The following is a 19907-nucleotide window of genomic DNA, read 5'->3' on the forward strand; positions in this document are numbered from 1 at the left end:
GATCCAAAGCTGTGACTAATGGAGACGCAAGATCTGTTGTGTTGTTAATGCTGTGAGCCCCTCCATCTTATGCTCAGGTTGTATGTATGTGCAAATAAAGTCATATATCCTAAAGGCACCACAGTTTCCACTCACCTTCATTCCAAGGAAACAAAACATGGGTAAGGACCTAGAACCTCTCACCGCTCAGAGATTGGGGTAGCATGTAACAATATAATGTTTCATAACAATTGAAAAGGAAATATTTTATCTAATTGTATCAAGCTGTAATAAAGAAGGAAAGAGAAGGGATGCAGCCCCCTCACTCACACCATCGCTGCTGAGAAGCCAGGCTTCTCCTTCCATCAACTACCACCTCTCAGCTGTCATTCCAGTAGACTGCAGAAGAAGAAGGAAGAGGGGAGACGCAGAACCACTCCATCCATACAGTGGGGAGACCAGCTGCCTTTGGTGCCTCCTCTACTTTTTCACCTCTGCTGGTCAAGAGAAGAACTGTTAATTTAGAACTCATAGCTGAGTTTGCTGCTTTCCTCCTCCCTCCCCCAAACATTTTCCTTTTATGCCATGTCTTTTTTAATACTGCAAGCCTGAGCTCTACAGTTGTCTTTCTTTAGCGATCTGTAAGCATCTTTGGCTGAAGGATGGGATGAATTTTTAAAGAATAAAATAGAATGGAGATTATCCACTATCTTGAGTGCACAGAAATGGGGTAGCTTATAGTTCCTTCAACTGGTCTGTGAGTGATTCGAGACGGCGTGTTGGGAAGGCCCCTGGCAGGCATTCCCCGCTTGTGTAAAGATGGTTTGTGGGTTCAAGTGGACGACATGGCTTGGTTTTCACATTCTTCCTCTACCGCATTCCTGGGTACATGATCAGCCTCATTCTGGCAACTAGAACCCTCCAGCAGGAATCTCCCATTGACTTTGCCACGGCTGATGGAGGCAATGTCACCTTCTGGTTGTGGCGATGCACATCTCCAAAGCAGGATCATTATTCACTCTGAAAGGCAGGGGAGCTTTCAGAATGTACAAGCCCTGAAGTAACAATGATCAGATCTCACAGACTTCGGATTCTATTTGTTAACAACCATTTTAAGCAGAAATAACTGGCTGGCAGCAGGAAAGGGCAATCCTTTGTTATATAGGGAGGTTCTGGTGCCAGGCTCCATGGGGCCAAAAGGCACAAGGATGGGGGGGCCTCTTAAAATCATAGAATTGTGGGGTTGGAAGGGGACCCCAATGGTTATCTAGTCCAACCCTTTGCAATGCAGGAATCTCAATGGGAGAATCCCTGACAGGTGCCCATCTGATCTCTGCTCAAAGACCTCCAGTGTGAGAGCCAGCATGATGTAGTGGTTAAGAGCGGTAGACTCGAAATCTGGGGAACCGGGTTCGCTTCCCCGCTCCTCCACATGCAGCTGCTGGGTGACCTTGGGCCAGTCACACTTCTTTGAAGTCTCTCAGCCCCACTCACCTCACAGAATGTTTGTTGTGGGGGAGGAAGGGAAAGGAGATTCTCTACTTCCAATAACATACACATTTTATACCAACATTCTAACATATCTTTTTTTTTTTTTAGTTAACCCTCCTTCTTGCCATAGAAAAACTTACACGCTGAAATTCTTTCCCAGATGCTTCCAGTCTCCTAGAAATGGGGGGGGTTGTTGGTGTCCTCCAGTTCTTAGCCACTGAAACAAGTAATGCAATGAACACATTTTGTTATTTTCATTTATTAATCACTTACTACATTGATATCCCACCTTTCCTTCAAGGAGCTCAAGGCAACCCACGTGATTAAACTGTGGAACTCACTTCTACAGGAGGCAGCGATGGTCACTACCTTGGAAGGCTTTAAAAACGGATTAGGCAAAGTCACAGAGGAAAAGGCTATTGATGGCTACCAGCCATATTAGAGGCTCGGCTCCGCCTCCACTGTCAGAGGCAGTAAATGCTTGTGGGTACCAGTTGCTGGAAACCACAGGAAGGGAGAGGGCTCTTGTGTTCGAATCCTGCTTGCTGGTTTCTCACAGGCATCTGGTTGGCCACTGTGAGAGCAGGATGCTGGACTAGATGGGCCATTGGCCTGATCCAGCAGGCTCTTCTTATGTTCTTATATGGTTCCTTCTCAATACCCACCCCCATTTTACTTACCATTTTATTAAATTTATTTGGTTGTACCTTCCCAAGCCCCACCAATAACAACCCAGTACTATTGTGTTGCAGCTGATGTCACAAGGTTCCATTTATTAAATTAAATATCTATTAATCCAGAACTTCTTCATTCCCTTACACTCAAACATGTCTAAATTCTTGCCCATATTACCAACGACGTGCATTGGATTATTTATACATCTTTTGCAACTCATATGGTGTGTCATACCATAAATACAAGACCTTATTAAACTTTCTTTTGCAGCCACATCAGCCAAGTAATTAAGGCCAACTTGACATAATCAGAGATAATAATCCTAAAACATTTCCCCATCTATTTTTAACCCCGCTCTCGACATCGTGTAATTCTGATAATTGCCACCTAATACTTCCTTGATAGTAAGCCCTTTTGCAATCTGTGATCAATCAGTATAGTTTCAAATCTTACGAGAGGTCTGGGTGGATATCATTTTCCTTGACAAAGTGCTAAGGCAATTTCTACCTTGCGTAAATTCAAGCGGAGGAACCTGAATCCCTTGTCGAACCAATTCTATATATGGCATCGCTAGTTAAGGACAGCACCTTACCTGATGGCACCAACCTGGAGAGACACAAAAATAAAACTGAGAACTCCTATATGCTAGGGGTAGCCAACAATTCTCAACCCTGACCTTTGTCTGGGGCTGATGGGAGTTGCAGTCAAAAATATCTCAGGGGTATCAGGTTGGGGAGGTCTGGTCTAAATGATCTAAATTTGTTGTTGTTGTTGTTTAGTCGTGTCTGACTCTTCGTGACCCCATGGACCAGAGCACGCCAGGCACTTCTGTCTTCCACTGCCTCTCGCAGTTTGGTCAAACTCATGCTGGTAGCTTCGAGAACACTGTCCAACCATCTCGTCCTCTGCCGTCCCCTTCTCCTTGTGCCCTCCATCTTTCCCAACATCAGGGTCTTTTCCAGGGAGTCTTCTCTTCTCATGAGGTGGCCAAAGTATTGGAGCCTCAGCTTCACGATCTGTCCTTTAAGTGAGCACTCAGGGCTGATTTCCTTCAGAATGGAGAGGTTTGATCTTCTTGCAGTCCATGGGACTCTCAAGAGTCTCCTCCAGCACCATAATTCAAAAGCATCAATTCTTCGGCAGTCAGCCTTCTTTATGGTCCAGCTTTCACTTCCATACATCACTACTGGGAAAACCATAGCTTTTACTATACGGACCTTTGATGGCAAGGTGATGTCTCTGCTTTTTAAGATGCTGTCTAGGTTTGTCATTGTTTTTCCCCCAAGAAGCAGGCATCTTTTAATTTCGTGGCTGCTGTCACCATCTGCAGTGATCATGGAGCCTCCATTTCTTCCCCTTCTATTTGCCAGGAGGTGAAGGGACCAGTGGCCATGATCTTCGTTTAATGATCTAAATAATAATAATGATAATAATAAATAATGATAATAATAATAAACCATTTAATAATAACCATTTAACCGCTGCGAGATGGGATGCCAGAATAGATGGGTCATTTTCCTGATCTAGAAGGTTCTTATGCTCTTATGATTTTAATGATCTAAATAATAATGATAATAATAAGCCATTTAACTCATAAGAGCATAAGAACCTTCTAGATCAGGAAAATGGCCCATCTATTCTGGCATCCCATCTCGCAGCGGCCAACCAAATACCTCTTACAGGAAACTCACAAGCAGGACTTGAGCACGAGAGCAACTCTCCCCTCCTGGGTTTCCAGCAGCTGGTATTCAGAAGCATTGCTGTTTCCAGCTGTGAAGGCAGAGCACAGCCATCATGACCAGGAGCCATTGATGGTGCTCTCCCTGAAGTTGTCTAATCCTCTTTTAAAGCCAGCCAAATTGCAGGCCACCACTTCCTCCTGTGGGAGAGAGTTCCATAGTTTAACTATGCATTGCACGAAGAAGTCATTTCTTTTATCTGGGTGGAATCTTCCAACATTCAGCTTCCTTGGATGTCCACGAGTTCTAGTTTTATAAGAGAGGGAGAAATACTTTTCTAGATCTGCCTTCTCCATGCCAGGCATCATTATATAAACTTACAGCACGTTGCCTCTCACTTTGCCTTTTTCCAAACTAAAAAGTCCCAAATGCTGCAACCTTTCTTCATACGAGAGTCGCCCCGTCCCCTTGATCATTTTGCTTGACCCTTTCCAAACCTTTTCCAACTCTACAACATCCTACAACATGCTTTTCCAACTCTACAACGTTTCTGAGCTCAATTCAAAGTGTTGGTGCTGAACTTTAAAGCCCTAAACTGCCTTGGCTCAGTATACCTGAAGGAGCAGCTCCACTCCCATTGTTCAGCCCAGACACGGAGGTCCAGCTCTGAGGGCCTTCTGTGAGAAGCGAGGTTACAGGGAACCAGGCAGAGGGCCTTCTTGGCAGTGGTGCCTGTCCTGTGGAACGTCCTCCCGTCAGATGTCAAGGAAATAAACAACTATCTGACTTTTAGAAGACATCCAAAGGCAGCCCTGTTTAGGGAAGTTTTTCATGTTTGATGTTTTATCACTTTTTTATTGTTATTATTAATATTCTGCTGGGAGCCACCCAGAGTGGTTGGGGAAACCCACCCAGATAGGCGGGGTATAAATTATCATCATCATCATCATCCTTTTTGAGGTAAGGCAACTAGAAGTGCACACAATACTGTGGTACCTCGGGTTAAGAACTTAATTCATTCTGGAGGTCCGTTCTTAACCTAAAACTGTTCTTAACCTGAGGTACCACTTTAGCTAATGGGGCCTCCCGCTGCTGCCGCACCGCTGCCACACAATTTTTGTTCTCATCCTGAAGCAACGTTCTTAACCTGAGGTACTATTTCTAGGTTAGCGGAGTCTGTAACCTGAAACGTCTGTAACCTGAAGCATCTGTAACCCGAGGTACCACTGTATTCCAAAAGTGGTCTCACCATAGATTTGTCCATCAGCATTAAGATACTGGCAGTTTTATTTTCAATGCCTTCCCACTGATGGCCTGTTCCTGCATGCCAGTCATCGACCGACTTTACCCTAAAGCCACACGTCAGGTGGCAGCTTAAGATTTGCTCTACACGCCTGCACTCAACCAGCCCCTTCTAAAAATTTCCCCTCTTTAAAGCAATGACGACGCATCGATGCTGAAGTCTAACTGCAGGCTATTTCCTTCGATTGATTTGTATTGTTGCATCCTATTCCTCAAAGGTTTGTCAACATTAATTTTCATGCGCCTAACACTTTGCAAACACCGGCCAACTTTTTAAAATTAATGAGTTCTGATGGAGATTGAACGCCTCCCCTTTCTCCGTCGCAGCAGGGAGCCAGGACTGCCAGGATAATAATAATAAAAATGCTATCAGCATAACATTTGTGAAAGCAGAGTTATTAACACACACAAAAAACCACAAACCACAAAAAAGAGCCTTCGCTGGCAGCAAGACTGATTCTCGAATGCCTGATTATTCTTAATATCTAAGGAGAGGTGTTCCTGTTCTTGTTCCTTAGGACAAGCCACATTTCCGATAATAACGCCAAATTCTTTGAACTTGAGTCAGAGATTTCTTTGGTTGACCTGAACTTTTTGGAACCAGATCAGCCACAGCGACTCAGGCATTCCTAATAAATTCCAGCCTGTGGAATTTGTTTTCCAAAGGCCGCAGTCTCCGAACGGACCCCCTTCTTCTCGACTTGCACTCAACGTGTTGGCCAGCGATAAAGCGAGGAGGGGAACTCTGAGGACCTGAACGGGTGCCAAAGCCTGACTCCTGAGGGCTCAGGCACAAAGAAGGAGGCAGCCGTTGATGGCCTGTTTATAAGACCCCCTCTGGAAAGCGTTTGGTTTCAGATGGGCTGCATTATAGTGCAATTGTAGGTTAAGTAACTCCCTGGCGAGGGGCCTGATGTGGAAAAACACACTGCGACAATCAGATAATGCCGGGATTAAGCGAGGCAAGAGCAACAGCTACCGAAAGAGGAAATCTGAGCAAGCGGCGGGAGGGCTGACTGGCCAATGTGGCCTCATCCCAACTGCCTTGTCTAGGCAGGAAGTCTGGAAGGGCAAAGGGCAAGAGGCAGAGAAGGAGCTAGCTTGCCAATGTGGACGTCTCAAGGCCAGGGGAGGGGGCTGTCCCCCACAAAGGCCCATCTTCTGACTCCCAAAGCAGACAGCTCACAAGCAGTCCATGAATAATGAAGGCCAGACGCCATGGCTCCTAGCAAGCCCTCGGTACTGAGAGACACACTGTTCCAGAACATGAAGGGTCCATTGCCCTCATTTTGGTCAAATCCCTTTTAAAAAGTCATCTAAGGTTTGTAGTCGTCACCATCACCTCTAGTGGAGAATGGCATAGATCATCCATCATGTACATACCTTCCAACGTCTTGAGTCCTAAAACTGGGGTGTGTGTCTTCCAGGCTGCGCTCCCATGTGAGTCTTGTGACCCACACAAGATCATGGAGCCCAAAGGACACACTTTCTTCAGAGGAGGAGCACTTTTTTCCAGGCAAGATCACAGCACCCAAAATGACCGCCATTTTCTCTCACAAGAGAAAACAGGCTGTCCCATTTTTCACAGGACACTTGTGGGGTATCAGGAGGTGCTGGCTTTTAAGAATATGAGAAGAGTCTGTTGGATCAGGCCAAAGCAACTTGCTCTCACAGTGGTCCACCAGGATTTGATACGTGAGGATTTTATATGTTCTGTCTCCATGGTTAGATGCAGTAATGTTTCTGAATGCCAGTTGCTGGAAGTCCAGGAGGGAAGAGGGCTCTTGTGCTGGGATCCTGCTTACGGGTTCCCACAAGAAGCATCTATCTGGCTGGCCACTAAGGGAACTGGATGCTGGACCAGATGGGCCCCTTTTAGTCTGTTCCAGCAGGACTCTTGTGATGTTCTTACATTCTTTGGTGGAAGACCTTCCAGGTCAGAGGCCAGTTCTTTGAACTGAGGTTGTGGTTATCAAATAGGACCCCAAGGAGCCCTAAAAGGCCAGTTATCAATACTCTGGATATGTAAGAAAAGACTTCATAGAATCATAGAACCTCCGGATTGGAAGAGACCCTAAGGGCCATCTAGTTGAGCCCTCTGCAGCACAAGAATTGCAGTTATTATCAGGCTTTGTGGCTGATTTTCAAGATATTGGAGGCAGAACCTTTGCAGCCGTAAAAAGAAACAGAATGGAAAGGCCTGTGCAGATGGCAAGCCCCAGCGCCTTCAGCTCCCATCTATATTTGGAATAAACAAAGAAGTTTGCAGCAGCAGCAGCAGCAGCAGCGTCCTTAAGTACTGCTAGTTCTTGGTGATATAATTCACTTTAATCTTTTAAGCATTTGACAGTATTTGCTTGAAAGAAGGAGCAACAAGTACATAATTATTGCACTAATTAAGCTGCCAAAACAGAATCCTGCCGCACGGAGCACCTTTGGAAGAGGGAGCCCTCGATTCATTAGCATCTGCTGTAAGCTTATTAATCACCTAACAGGCAATTAGCAAGCTGTTACTGTTTGAGACTGGTATGTAAATAAATTCTTGGGTTAATTTCTTCCTCTGATAATAAAGAAAACATTATGAAAATTAGCTAAGCGACAATGTAAATGATCTTGACTGTTAATTATATGATGCTGTTACATGTGCGGCAGGCCACGCACGAGGTAGGCGACGGATCCCTCTATCAGCACACCGGTTCAAACATGGAATTGTTGACACAGATAGCAGGCGCCTTTGCTCCCCGGCAAACGACAGGTATTTCCTTTCACCCAATCTGTCTATTTGGGGTTATCTCATCCCGTGTTTTTGCCGAGCTTAAGTTCACCCCACTTCTACGCCAGTTTGCAAACATTTCTAAAGTCCATATGAAAATCTTCACAACAAGAGTTTTGCCTGCATTTCCCATAATACACACCTTTTTGCAAGCTGTTCCCGCTATTATAAAACATTGTTGCATTTCAACTGCTCCTAGCCACGATACCTGGGTTCTGCCTTCACTGATGGGCAGGGCTGTCTTAAGCATATGCGGCACCGGGGTGCAAAAATCTGCCCGGCAACCCCCCCTCCCAGGTTGCCCAGTCCTAGGCACGCAGGAGGGCGGAGCCAGCTGGCCGCCTCAGTGTGTTGCTGGCTCGGTCACCCCTGAACTCGTGGCGCAGAGCTGCCCTCAGCAGAAGAGCCCACTGTGGCGCTCCAACCAATGGGCAGGCTCTTCCCCGGATTCAACTCTTGGGCCTCGGACTCTCAGCCTGGTGCCCCTGAGAGCCTGGTGGGTAAGACGGCCCTGCTGATGTGAGGCAGTAGATTTCTGAATGCCCGTTGCTCAGAATCTAAAGTGGGGAGGGTGATGCTGTTGAACTCAGGTCCTGCTTGCACCCTTCTCACTGTTGGGAAACTGTGTATGTGCAGCTACTCACACAGAGTCAATTAAGGTTTGGCAGACAGCCAGAAGGCAATCTGAAGGAGTAAGTCTGCCTGGTGATAACAGAGGCATGGAGACCGCTCCCTGATTGGTCAAGCTCTTTCAAGGAAGTGATAATTAATAGCCTACTAACTGGAATGTGTTAGTTCAGTGTTCAGTATTCAGAGGTTCAGAGTTCTGTGTGTCAGTGTAGGAGTTGTGAGTCATATCAGAGAGAGCTAGCTAAAGATCTGCGTTCTGTTCCTGTAAATGGCCCACTGTATATAATAAACACCTAACTACAAGTTCCTGGTTCCTGCTTCATCTATCCTGTCTGCAACCAAGCTGCCAATTGCTTCCGTGGATTCTGCATGTACTCTGCTAGGTCTGGCTAAGGTCCTGCAACTAGTTGGAATGTTGTGAAACACCAAATAGGTTTTGCCAATACTGACTGAGGATGCTGACTGAGATAGGCCATTGGCCTGATGCTGCAGTTTGTAGAAAAGGTGAGTAAGGACTCAGATACATTAGTTTTTAAAATAATAATAAAAAGAAACATTTTAAACGTGTTATAACACTGTGACACCAGATAGCGCTGTGGAGTTCCGTCTTTTGGCAACGTGATTTCCCATTGTGAGGTTTACAATGCGTTTTCCTGAAACGTTTTTGTTTTTTTATGTGTCTAGATCCAGCCTAAGAGTCAACATGATAGAAGTGTATAAAATGATACCTGGCATGGAGGACGTGGGTCGAGAAAAGTATTTCTCCTTCTCTTATAACACTAGAACTCATGGACATCCAAGGAAGTACATAGTTCAACCATGGAAGCCTCTCCGACAGGAGGAAGTGACGACCTGCACCTTGGCTGGCTTTAAAAGAGGATTGGACAAATTCATGGCGGAGAGGGCCATCCATGGCTTGAAGTCATGATGGTTGTGCTCTGCCTTCGCAGTTGGAGGCAGCATTGCTGCTGAATACCAGTTGCTGGAAAACACAGGAGGGGAGAGTTGCTCTGGTGCTCAGGTCCTGCTGAACAAGACACTGGACAAGATGGGTCGTCCGCTTGATTCATCAGATTCTTCTTATTTTCATGCAGATTCACATGTGCCTTCATTATCCAGCTGATTGACATCTGATGCCCTTTTAGAATGTGTTGTGGATTATTGGGTTGTCTTTGTTTTTATTATGCATTTTGTGTTTTTATTTTGTGATTTCATGCTGTGAACTGTCCTCAGATCTACAGATATAGGGTGCTTTACAATTTTAATTTAATAATAATAATAATAATTGGGGCACAACTTTCCCTAAATTTATACAAATTTAAAGGTGAATGAATGAATGATTGAATGAATAACAGCTTCTGAGGCCCGCAGCTCCCCTGATCTCTGGCTATTGGCCAAGCTGGCTGCTGGGGCTGCTGGGAACTGTAGTCCAACAACATGGGGAGAGGGGCAGAGGTTTCCCTGACCCAGATTCCTCCCAAGGCAGCCCACAGCACAGGCTCTGAAGGGCCCTCCAGCGCACGCAAAACTCATCCTACCAAAGTGCTCTCCTGCCAGAGTGGAGGATTGCCAAGCAGCCCGAGCTCATTAAGAACCTTGTTAATTTTAACTCTTCTATCAACATCACTGACCCCCATAATTATGAGTGCTGGAGGCATGCACAATATGAAAGCCGCACTGCAGAAGGCTGAAAATGGGTAGTCTGAGGGCCGCAACTGACGTGGGTTTAATACGTGCCAGGCAGCGGCTGGAGAGTTGTTTTTTCTTGACCGATTGGAGGGGTGGGGAGCCCAGTTCTTCTGGTGAAGGCAGCATGTGAGAAAGGGAAGGTTGTCTCTTCATTTCCCCTCTGAGATCAGAATGGAGAGAGGGGGGAACTTGAGGGCAAAACAACAACAACCCCATCCCACCAGTTGGGACTTCCCCACTCCCTAGCCTTGCTGCATGGGGAGGCAATCTCCATTCCAAAATTGTGGGGGTAAAAAGATAAGCGTCTCCTTCCCATGCTTTGCCTTCCCAAGTGAGAATCCCCCCCCAAAAAAAATACTAAACACACACACATACATACACACTTCAAAATACATAGCTACTTGCAACACGTATAGTGCTGTAGTGGTTAGAGTGCTCAACTAGGAACTCAGAGAGGCCAGAGTTCAAATCCTCACTTGCTGTGAGTGACCCCAGATCTCTTGGGGCTCAAGCCCAGCACTGCTGAAAATCCTGTAATCATCAGAGCTGGCCCAGTACATTTTATTCCTGCTGAGCAGCCCAGGAGTTGGGCTACAGCATTTCCTGAAATGGTTTGTGGAAAGCAAATCTCCCCAATTCAGTGCTATTTCATTACCACCAGCTTTTCCCAACCTCTGGATGTTTTGGACTACACTCTCATGAGACCCAACCATCATGGCCACATTGACTGAGTCTGATGGGCGTTGTAGTCCACAACATCTGGAGGGCACCAGGTTGGTGGTGGGTGGCCTAAGCAATTCAGAACCAACTACTTCTCAATGAACCCTATCATCTATCTAGCTATCTATCATCTATCTATCTATCTATATCTATCTATCTATCATCTATCTGTGTATCGCCATCTTTTTGACACAGAGTAATATCACAAGATCCTGAACACATATTGGGTAAAAAGCTACCTCCAGGATCTGTTTGAAGTTTTGTTCCTCAGAATGGATTGATTAATAGGCGGCTTAAAATAGCAGGAAAGGAAGTCACTACAAGAGAATTTCATTCAGCATTCCCCCCTTATTTATTTTTATAAAAAAACAAGGCCAGCATGGATATTGACATGGATTTAGAGTTCAAAGGGGGAGCGGGGAAATAATGAATAGGTGAAAATTGTTCCAACATGTATCCAGGAACAAATGGCAACAGGGTCTGGGAATCTGAAACTTTGACCTGAAAGAGCTTTTACATCCCGTGTAGAGCTATTTTTAGAGTCAAGTGGACTTTGCAGCCAAACTGCAACATCAACAGATTCATATTTCCATCGCAGAACCCCAGGCACCTCCGTTGCATCTCAAAATCACAACACACAGAATGAATGAATGAATGAATGAATGAATGAATGAATGAATGAATAAGTTTATTACGGTCATAGACCAGAAGAAAAAACATAAAAACAACAGTAGTTTACAAAACAATACACATATGCACTCACACCCACACACACGCACATATATACTCATATATGCACTACAATATATGTGTAGACTAAAAGAAAAAAAAAAAAAAAAAAAAAGGGGGGGGGGCTTGTCCAAGGGTCAGATCTTTTACTTTTTTACAACTAATGCCCTCCGCTTGATCGCGGCCGCAGAAAACTTGGCCACTTTCAGTGTTACTTCTGGGTTTTTATCTCCTAGTAGGATTTTCAGCCGCTGAGATTCAGATCGACCTGGAAATTTCTGAACGATAGGAGAGATAAACAGTGACCTGATATCCCCGTAGAGGTCGCAGTGTAACAACACATGTGAAGCCGTTTCCACCTCCTTCAGACCACATGGGCAAACTCGTTCGGCATAGGGTGTGCCCTCGTATCTGCCCTTTAGTAAGGCAGATGGCAGTACATCAAATCTGGTAAGGGTAAACGCCCGCCTATATTTTGCGATTTGTAGATCCAGCAAATATGGGGTTAAATTAAACCCTTTCCCATAATCTTGGATAGCTGGGTATTTATCTATCTTGCTCATATGGTCCTGAAGCTCTACATCTCCTATTCGCTGGCTCACCATCATTTTAGCCTTTTCAAAACCTGCGGCTATAAGTTCTTGTAGGGAAAGCCCCAGGCCCTTCAATTTTTCATAAAGCGACAATCTCCATTTAGACTGAAACGGGTCTAATAAGGTCAATGGAGCCACTCCCACTGGGAAAAATATAAGTTTTAGCCAGAAGTGAATCTTCAGGATCCATATCCTGGCATTAATAGGGAGTTGACCTACCTCCAGCCTAATGGCAGTGTTGGAGACACAGGTAGGTAACCCTAGTAGGGAGCGGTAAAATTTAGTTTGTACAGATTCCAGGGACTTGAGTTTTTGGCAGTTAAATATCTGGGTGCCATACGTCAGTTGCGGAAGTATTTTTGCAACAAAGACCTGGGAGGCAGCAGGAACATATTGACCTCCTTTTCTGTAAAAGAATCTTATGATAGCTCTAAAAGATCTTTGCGCATTTGCAATGGAATTCTTAATCTGTTGGCACCAAGATCCTTTCTCATCAAAAATTATTCCAAGATATCTAAAAGATGTTACTTGCTCAATAGATTGGTTATTAATTTTCCATTTATGTCGGAGTTTTCTCTTGGAGAACACCATAATTTTTGATTTAGTGTAATTTATTATTAGGTGTTCAGCTTCGCAATACTCTGTAAGAGCTCGTAAAAGTTTTCTTAGACCCACACAGGAGAAGGAAATAAGTGCCGCATCATCTGCGTACAAAAGGACTGGGATTGGTATATTGTTTAGGTTTGGGGAATGAGTACTTGCTTCCTCCATCTTTCCGACTAAGGAGTTTATATAGAAGTTGAATAGAATAGGGGCAAGAACACAGCCTTGCTTGACACCATGGAAACTTTGGATTTCCTTTGATAGGTTCCCATAGCGGTCGCATCTAACACGGATCCGAGTATTTTCATGTAGTCTACGGATAAGGAGCAAAAGACGTCTATCGATGTTTGTGGCATTTAATTTTTCCCAAAGTCTATGCCGGGGTATCGAATCGAAAGCTGATTTGAAATCTATAAAGGCTACATAGAGAGAGCCTCCTTTCTTTGAGGTGTATTTCTCCACTAGATGTTGCAATACCAATCCTTGGTCTAGAGTTGATCTGTGTGCCCTGAAACCAGCCTGGGCTTCCTTTAGGATGTGCTCCTGTTCCAGCCAGTCCGCAAACTTTTCACGTAAGTGAGTTGCATAAAGTTTGCTAATGATGCTTAAGAGACTGATTGGTCTGTAATTGGCTGGATCAAGTTTACAGCCTTTCTTGAATATGGGAACGATGATTGCCAGTCCCCAGTCCTCTGGTATTATTGCTGTTTGATCTATGCTGGTGAAAAGGGTGGCAAGGACTGGGGCCCACCAGTCAATATTGGCTTTGAGAAGCTCAGGAGAGATATTATCTGCTCCCGGGGCTTTTCTATGTTTGAGTGCCTGAATAAGCCTCCTAATCTCCACAACCGACACCGGAGGCCACTCATCACCTGCCGCACACTGTATTAGTGGCTGTGTCAAGGGCAGAGCTGAATATAAAGATTGAAAAAATGCCTCCCAAGTCCCTGCAGGTATAGTATACTCCACTTCTGAGGAGGTAGATCGCACTCCATTTGCTACCAGTCTCCAGAAGGTGGCCGAATCTCTCTCTCTGGATGCATCTATTAGGCATTTCCATTCTCTTTTCTGTGCCAGGAGTTTTTTGTTTTTGATCAAAATTTTATAGTTTCGTTTATCTTCAAACCAGCCCGTGGGGAGTTGGGGTAAATTGGCAGATCTATAATTCTTGTATTTTTTCAGTAAGTTTAGCTTCATGTCCTGACATTCTTGATCAAACCAGGGTTTGGAGTTTTTATATGCTGAAGATTGCCTACTTGGCCTGTTCCTTTTTTCCTTCAGGGAATCTTGAAGGAGTGAAATTAACTCCTGAAATAAATTTATCTTTAGTTCATGGCTAGAGGAAGTTATAAGGTTTTCTCTCTTAGTGAGGAATTCCTTTGAGCATAGCCTACTTGAAATTTCCTTATGCAGTTCATCTGTCCATCTGATACGCGAATATCTGAGCTCCAGAGCTGTAGGGCTCGAATGCTCGATTTTCTCAGCGCAGGATAAATCCTTTCCCGCAGCTACGAGTGCACTTAATGGCAGATGGTCACTGTCTAAGCGCTCCTCCACTTTACATTCCAGAACTCTGTTTTGAAAATCATACGACACGATTATATAGTCAATTGTGGAGGCGCCATTGTTAGATATAAATGTGAATTCTCCGACCTTCTCCCCCTCTGTACGGCCATTTAATATAACCAAGTCCAACTTGTTGACCAAGTGTAGTAGGCATAAGCCGGCATAATTGCAGCCTTTATCCTTTGAGACTCTAGCTGGTATTGGGTGGGTTTCCTCTATAATGGGGACTGTTTCGCGGAAATGGGCATACAAAGCCTCATCAGATTGTCCAGTTCTGGCATTTAGGTCGCCTGCCACCACTACAGAGGCATCAGGAAATTGATTTAATAGTTTGTCAAGATACTGTTCCAACTGAGCCCAAGTGTTTCTTATCAATCTTTTCTCTCTTTGTGGGGGTAGGTATACGTTAATCAGCAGCAAGCTGTGGGTTCTCCACTGTACATGCACAGCTGTGGCCAGATGGTCTAGTGGGTCTAGTTCTTTAAATATGGCCCTTAGCCTTGTTGAAATTAGGGTAACTAACCCACCTTTAACTCGCCCCCCTCTAGTACTTAAAAGACCTGGGAGGGAGAACGCAGAAAAACCATTTAGCTCCACTTCACTTGTGCTCCAGGTCTCCTGGAGGAACACAATGTCATGTCTCTGGATATATTTAGCAAAGGATTGGTCAGAAACCCTCTTTTGCCAACCTGCAATATTCCAAGTTAGCAAGGCAAGGTTGCACGCTGTCTTGCCAAACATTGATCTTAGTCAATTTGCCTTTAAAAGATTTTTTGGGCCTATCTTTTTATCTGTTAGTTGGATTTCATTCATTTTGGCAGTGTCCATAGATGTATTGTCGCCCAGGTACTCAATGGAATCAATTGAAGGGTGCAGCGTGCTAACATTAGTGATCAGTACTCCTTTTTTTGGCGAATCTACCTTGAGGTGTTCTATTTGACTGGTACCAAGTTCATCCTCATCCAGGTATCTCATGCTGGTCCAGGAGCGCGTTGTGGTTGTCATAGGGATGGTTTCCTTCTTAGATGGTAGATTGTTGCTGTCCCTTACGCACTGTGTTAGATCTGTTGCTGTCAGGTTTATCTCTGCAGCTGCAGAGGTATTATAAAGGTAGTCTTTCATGGTTGCCATAAGGATGGTTTCCTTCTTAGATGGTAGTTTGTCCCTTGCGCACTGTGTTAGATCTGTTGTTAACAGGTTTATCTCTGCAGATGCAGAGGTATTATAAGAGTAATCTTTCATGGGGTCTGTCTTGGCTTTTTCAGAGAGGTTCTCTTTCTTTAATTGATCCGTTGCCGGTTCTTTCTCTCTTACTTTTTCCTGAGCATTCATCTCTGTTAGCTTATTTCTAAGGGTCTCCAATCTTCTCAAGATCTCAGATTGGGCAGGGAAAGGCAACAATCCAAACTGATTTATTAATGCCTTTTCTTCTGGATAGAAGTTATCCGTCCCCTCATTAGGCAGTCTCATCTCCTGTCTTAGTTTCAAGGACCCTTGCTCAGTATGTTCCAGTTTGTCTTTTGAGTGTCCTCTCTCCACCTTTGGTTTACAAGAAAATCTTATCTCAGCTGTCGTAAACTCATCAGGAAACAATTTCAAACATGTGCTGTTTTCAAAGAATCTTGTTACCGTTATCCTTTTCTTTAACAGCAGATGTCTTGATCTATATATATATTTAGCCAAGTTTTGATCTTTGAAGGAGGCAATCACTCGCAGAGAGTATCCATTGTAGAATATAAAATCTACTGAGGTAATGTCCTTTAATTTTATTTTCCCTGGCAGCATGTCATCTAAAGTATTCACAAAATGCACCGAGCGTTCTTCCTGTGTAAGGAAGCCCTTTGGCTTCGGGTAGTTAAGAAATGCTAACTTCCTATCTGCCAACATCAGTTTCCATCCTTTATCCTGGGGCAAGTCTTGCCCTGCTACTGGCTCAACTTGAGATCTGCCATAAACAATGGTATGGGGTGAGTCTTCTTTAATATTTGTGGATCCTTGGGGTTTCAGCATAGAGCACCCGGGTTGTGATTCCGTTTCCTCACTTGTTTTGTTAGGCAGCGATGATGTTTCTTTCAAAGACTTCAGCTGGATCTTTTTTCCTGAATCCACACTATTGTTCTCTCTGCTACCATGTATAGCAGGTTTGTTAGAGTTTGTTTTTGATTTTGTTGGGATCAGCTTATATAGTCTTTTCCAGCATACTTTACATGCACGTCGGTTTATAACAGATTTCCTTGCAATTTTTATGTTCTTACTTTTCTTTTTAGTTTCAGCTTTCTTCTTATGGGATCTCTTACTGGTGCCTCGCTTCTTTTGATTTACTTCGATAGGAAATTCAGTTTTAGGGACAGGTACATACAACCCTATGTCCTTTCCTTGGTGTAAATGATTTTCCGCTGCTGATCCTTGTGTGCACTTGCTGGTTGCTGGTTGCTTTGTATATTCTGGCTCTTGAAGGGTGGTTGGTGGATCGGCACCATGAAATTCTGAGCCTTTAGCTTGAAGGGGATAATTTTCCACTAATGTCAGGAGCAGCCCATTTGTTATTGTTAAGTATTTTTTCATAGCTGCCAGATCCAGATTTATAGAGAGCAGCCAGTCCTGGGGATAGCAGTCATTGTTTTCCGTCTGGGAGCCCATAGATGAAGTCTGAGATTTCTGGGAGTTTCGGGATTCTTCCTGTAGTTCTGAAGATAATATCTCAGCCAAGACTATTTCATGGGCCAGGCTCATTGTGTTTCTATTTTGGTTGTTATTCTCCGTGTCCTGTATTCCTCTAGAGGAGGTTGAGTGATCTTGAGCAGCAGAGGGAAAAAGAAGAGCCTCATCCTGCTTCGACTCAACCATCTCAGCCATCTTTTGCCCATTTCCATTTCCATTCTCATTGTCCCTTGTATGTAAAAAGTATTGCGTGATTTTACTCTGTTTCTCATAACACTCCTGGAACAATGGGCTTGTCACTATCCCCAGGTCCCTACATTTCTTTCTAGTAAGTACCATTTGTAAATCTTTGTTACCAATCAGGGTTATTCTTCCTATTTCAAAAACTATGTCTCTTAGGAAGTCGGAAGCTCCACCCAGCTATAGGCTAAGGTCCAAATTGAGACAAGATTTGGGATAGCTGTTTATAATTTGTAATTTGATAGCTTGTAGTTCAGGGCATAACACGAAGTTGGCAATAGATCAGCCGTCACCCGTTTTCCTTATTGTCGGTCAGACTTGAGGAGCGTAGCAGCGCGGGGAGCAAACCCTCCGGACATCAAGATAACAAGGCATGAAACGTTAACTAAGAAAAACAGAGGCAGTGGTGAGGTGATAAGGCAGCCAATAAATCATTAAAACTATAAAATTAGAGTCCAGGAAGGATAAAAAACTACTTAAAATCTTAATTGAAAGCAGGCGAACCTGACTGTGCTGCTATCTCCGTCGCCATCTTCCAGCCCCAACACACAGAGGATCTTTTGCACCGAAGCAAAATTGTTCCCAGTTCAGAAATTTAACATTTCTATCCATCTAAGCTCAAGCCATACTGGGAGGGGGAATATGCACTAGGAAACTTATGACACTTGTTTGTGATGAAAACAACTAAGCAATAAACAAACAGCAATTTAATATGTAATTACATTTATTCAGGTTATATCTAATGCAGCACGAAGCTAAAATCAGTATGCTTGTTCCATGGGCGAATTGTTTTGCACCAGTGGAGCAATTCTTGCACAAGAGAAGGGAAAAGCAGGTTACTAGTAACTTTGTTGCACACATTGGATCTCTCTGCTGTGCACTCTTAAAACTTACCTATCTCCTAGTGCAAATAACAACAACAACACCCCTTCCTTATTTTTTAAGCCATCTTTTTGACACAGAGTGATATCTCAAGAACATGCTGGGTTTTTAAAACATAACTTTTATTGGGTTTTATATACAAGGATCCTAGGAATAACAAATGATGCAAATAAATAGACCAAGTCTTCTTATGCCATCTGCATATCACAAAAATAGCGCAATAAATTTGCAGTAGTATCTACAACATATGGTTCATTATTAATGGTAACTGTGTAAGTTCTTGCTTCACGAATTGGTTTAAACAAAAACAAAGGGGAAACAGCACAGAACAGAGTTAACAGCTGACATTCAACATCACATAGCTCTGCACCTAATCAGGAGCCCTGGTGGTTGTACTTCGATTCAGCATGAGTGATAGTCATTTTTCCTCTTATGTTACCAATGAAACAATATAAAGTGCTGTTATATTAATGAACGTCGGAGGGGGTTCAAAGTGAAGATGATGGCTTATGTTTAAATTTAAATTTGGATGAACTAGATTGAGCTTAAATACTGATGTAGGGCAGGGAGGAGGAGCGCTTTTCTCGAACAACAGCATGAGAACATAAAAAGAGCCTGCAGGATCAGGCCAGTGGCCCCTCCAGTCCAGCATCCTGCTCCACAGTGGCCAGCAAGATGCCCCAATGGGAAACCCACAAGCAGGATTTGAACACCCTCCATACCTGCAGTTTCCAGCAACTGGTATTCAGAAGCATTGCTGCTTCTCACTGTGGAAGCAGAGCAGAGCCATCATGGCTAGAAGTCGTCAATAGTCTTCTCCTCCATGAAGATGTCCAACCTTTTTAAAGCCATCCAAGTGTTGAATGGTCACTTTAAATGTAAAGGTTCATCATTGTTCCACCCGATGTGTATGTCTTTAAGGGGCCAGAGCAAGGGCCAGAGCAAAATAACGAGACCCAGCTTTACAGCTGTGAAACATAGCAGGTGCTGCTGAGTTGTATTGATTAAGCTGTGTCAGCAATTGGGTGTAGTATATAAGGAGCAGCACCTAGCTCTCCCATTACCCTGGGGGATGGGTTGGTGGTTGGGTCATGTTTGTTTGTTAATGTATTTAGTGTAAAAGGAGTTTTTGTTTTTCTTATTAAAACCTTGTTTGAGTTATTTTTGAGTCCCTTTTTAATGCATGCTCTCCCCAGCAAGCTCTCTGCAGCGCTACCATACTGCAAATATCCAACACCAAGTTGGTGGCCACCGCTGCCTCCTGTGGGAGGGAGTTCCACAGTTTAACTATGCGCTGTGTGAAGAAGGACTTCATCAGTCCCAAATCTTCCAACACTCAGCATATTTGGTGGTCCATGTTCTGTCTGGCACCAACTGAGGAGACACACTCCATTCCTTTGTGTCCTGTCCTAAATGTCACAGTTTTTCAGAACCCACCAGGAAATCTTAGGGATCTAAGGGATTCTTGCTCACTCACATCCTCCCCAATGACAAAGTGGAGACAAAGTGCCATCGATTCACCTGTTAAAGGCTTCCTGGATGAGCCCCCAGGGCAGTTAGCCAAGCAAAATTGGATGCCTTGTTTTAAAAGCAGATTTGTTAAGTAGGTATTGACGAGCTGTGGAATAGCTTCGTGGGGAGCAGCTATTTTTAAAAAAGCATCAGCAACAACAACAGCAACAACCCTCCACCACT

Source organism: Podarcis filfolensis (assembly GCF_964270895.1).
Source record: "Podarcis filfolensis genome assembly, chromosome: 14".
In the NCBI taxonomy this organism is placed as follows: Eukaryota; Metazoa; Chordata; class Lepidosauria; order Squamata; family Lacertidae; genus Podarcis; species Podarcis filfolensis.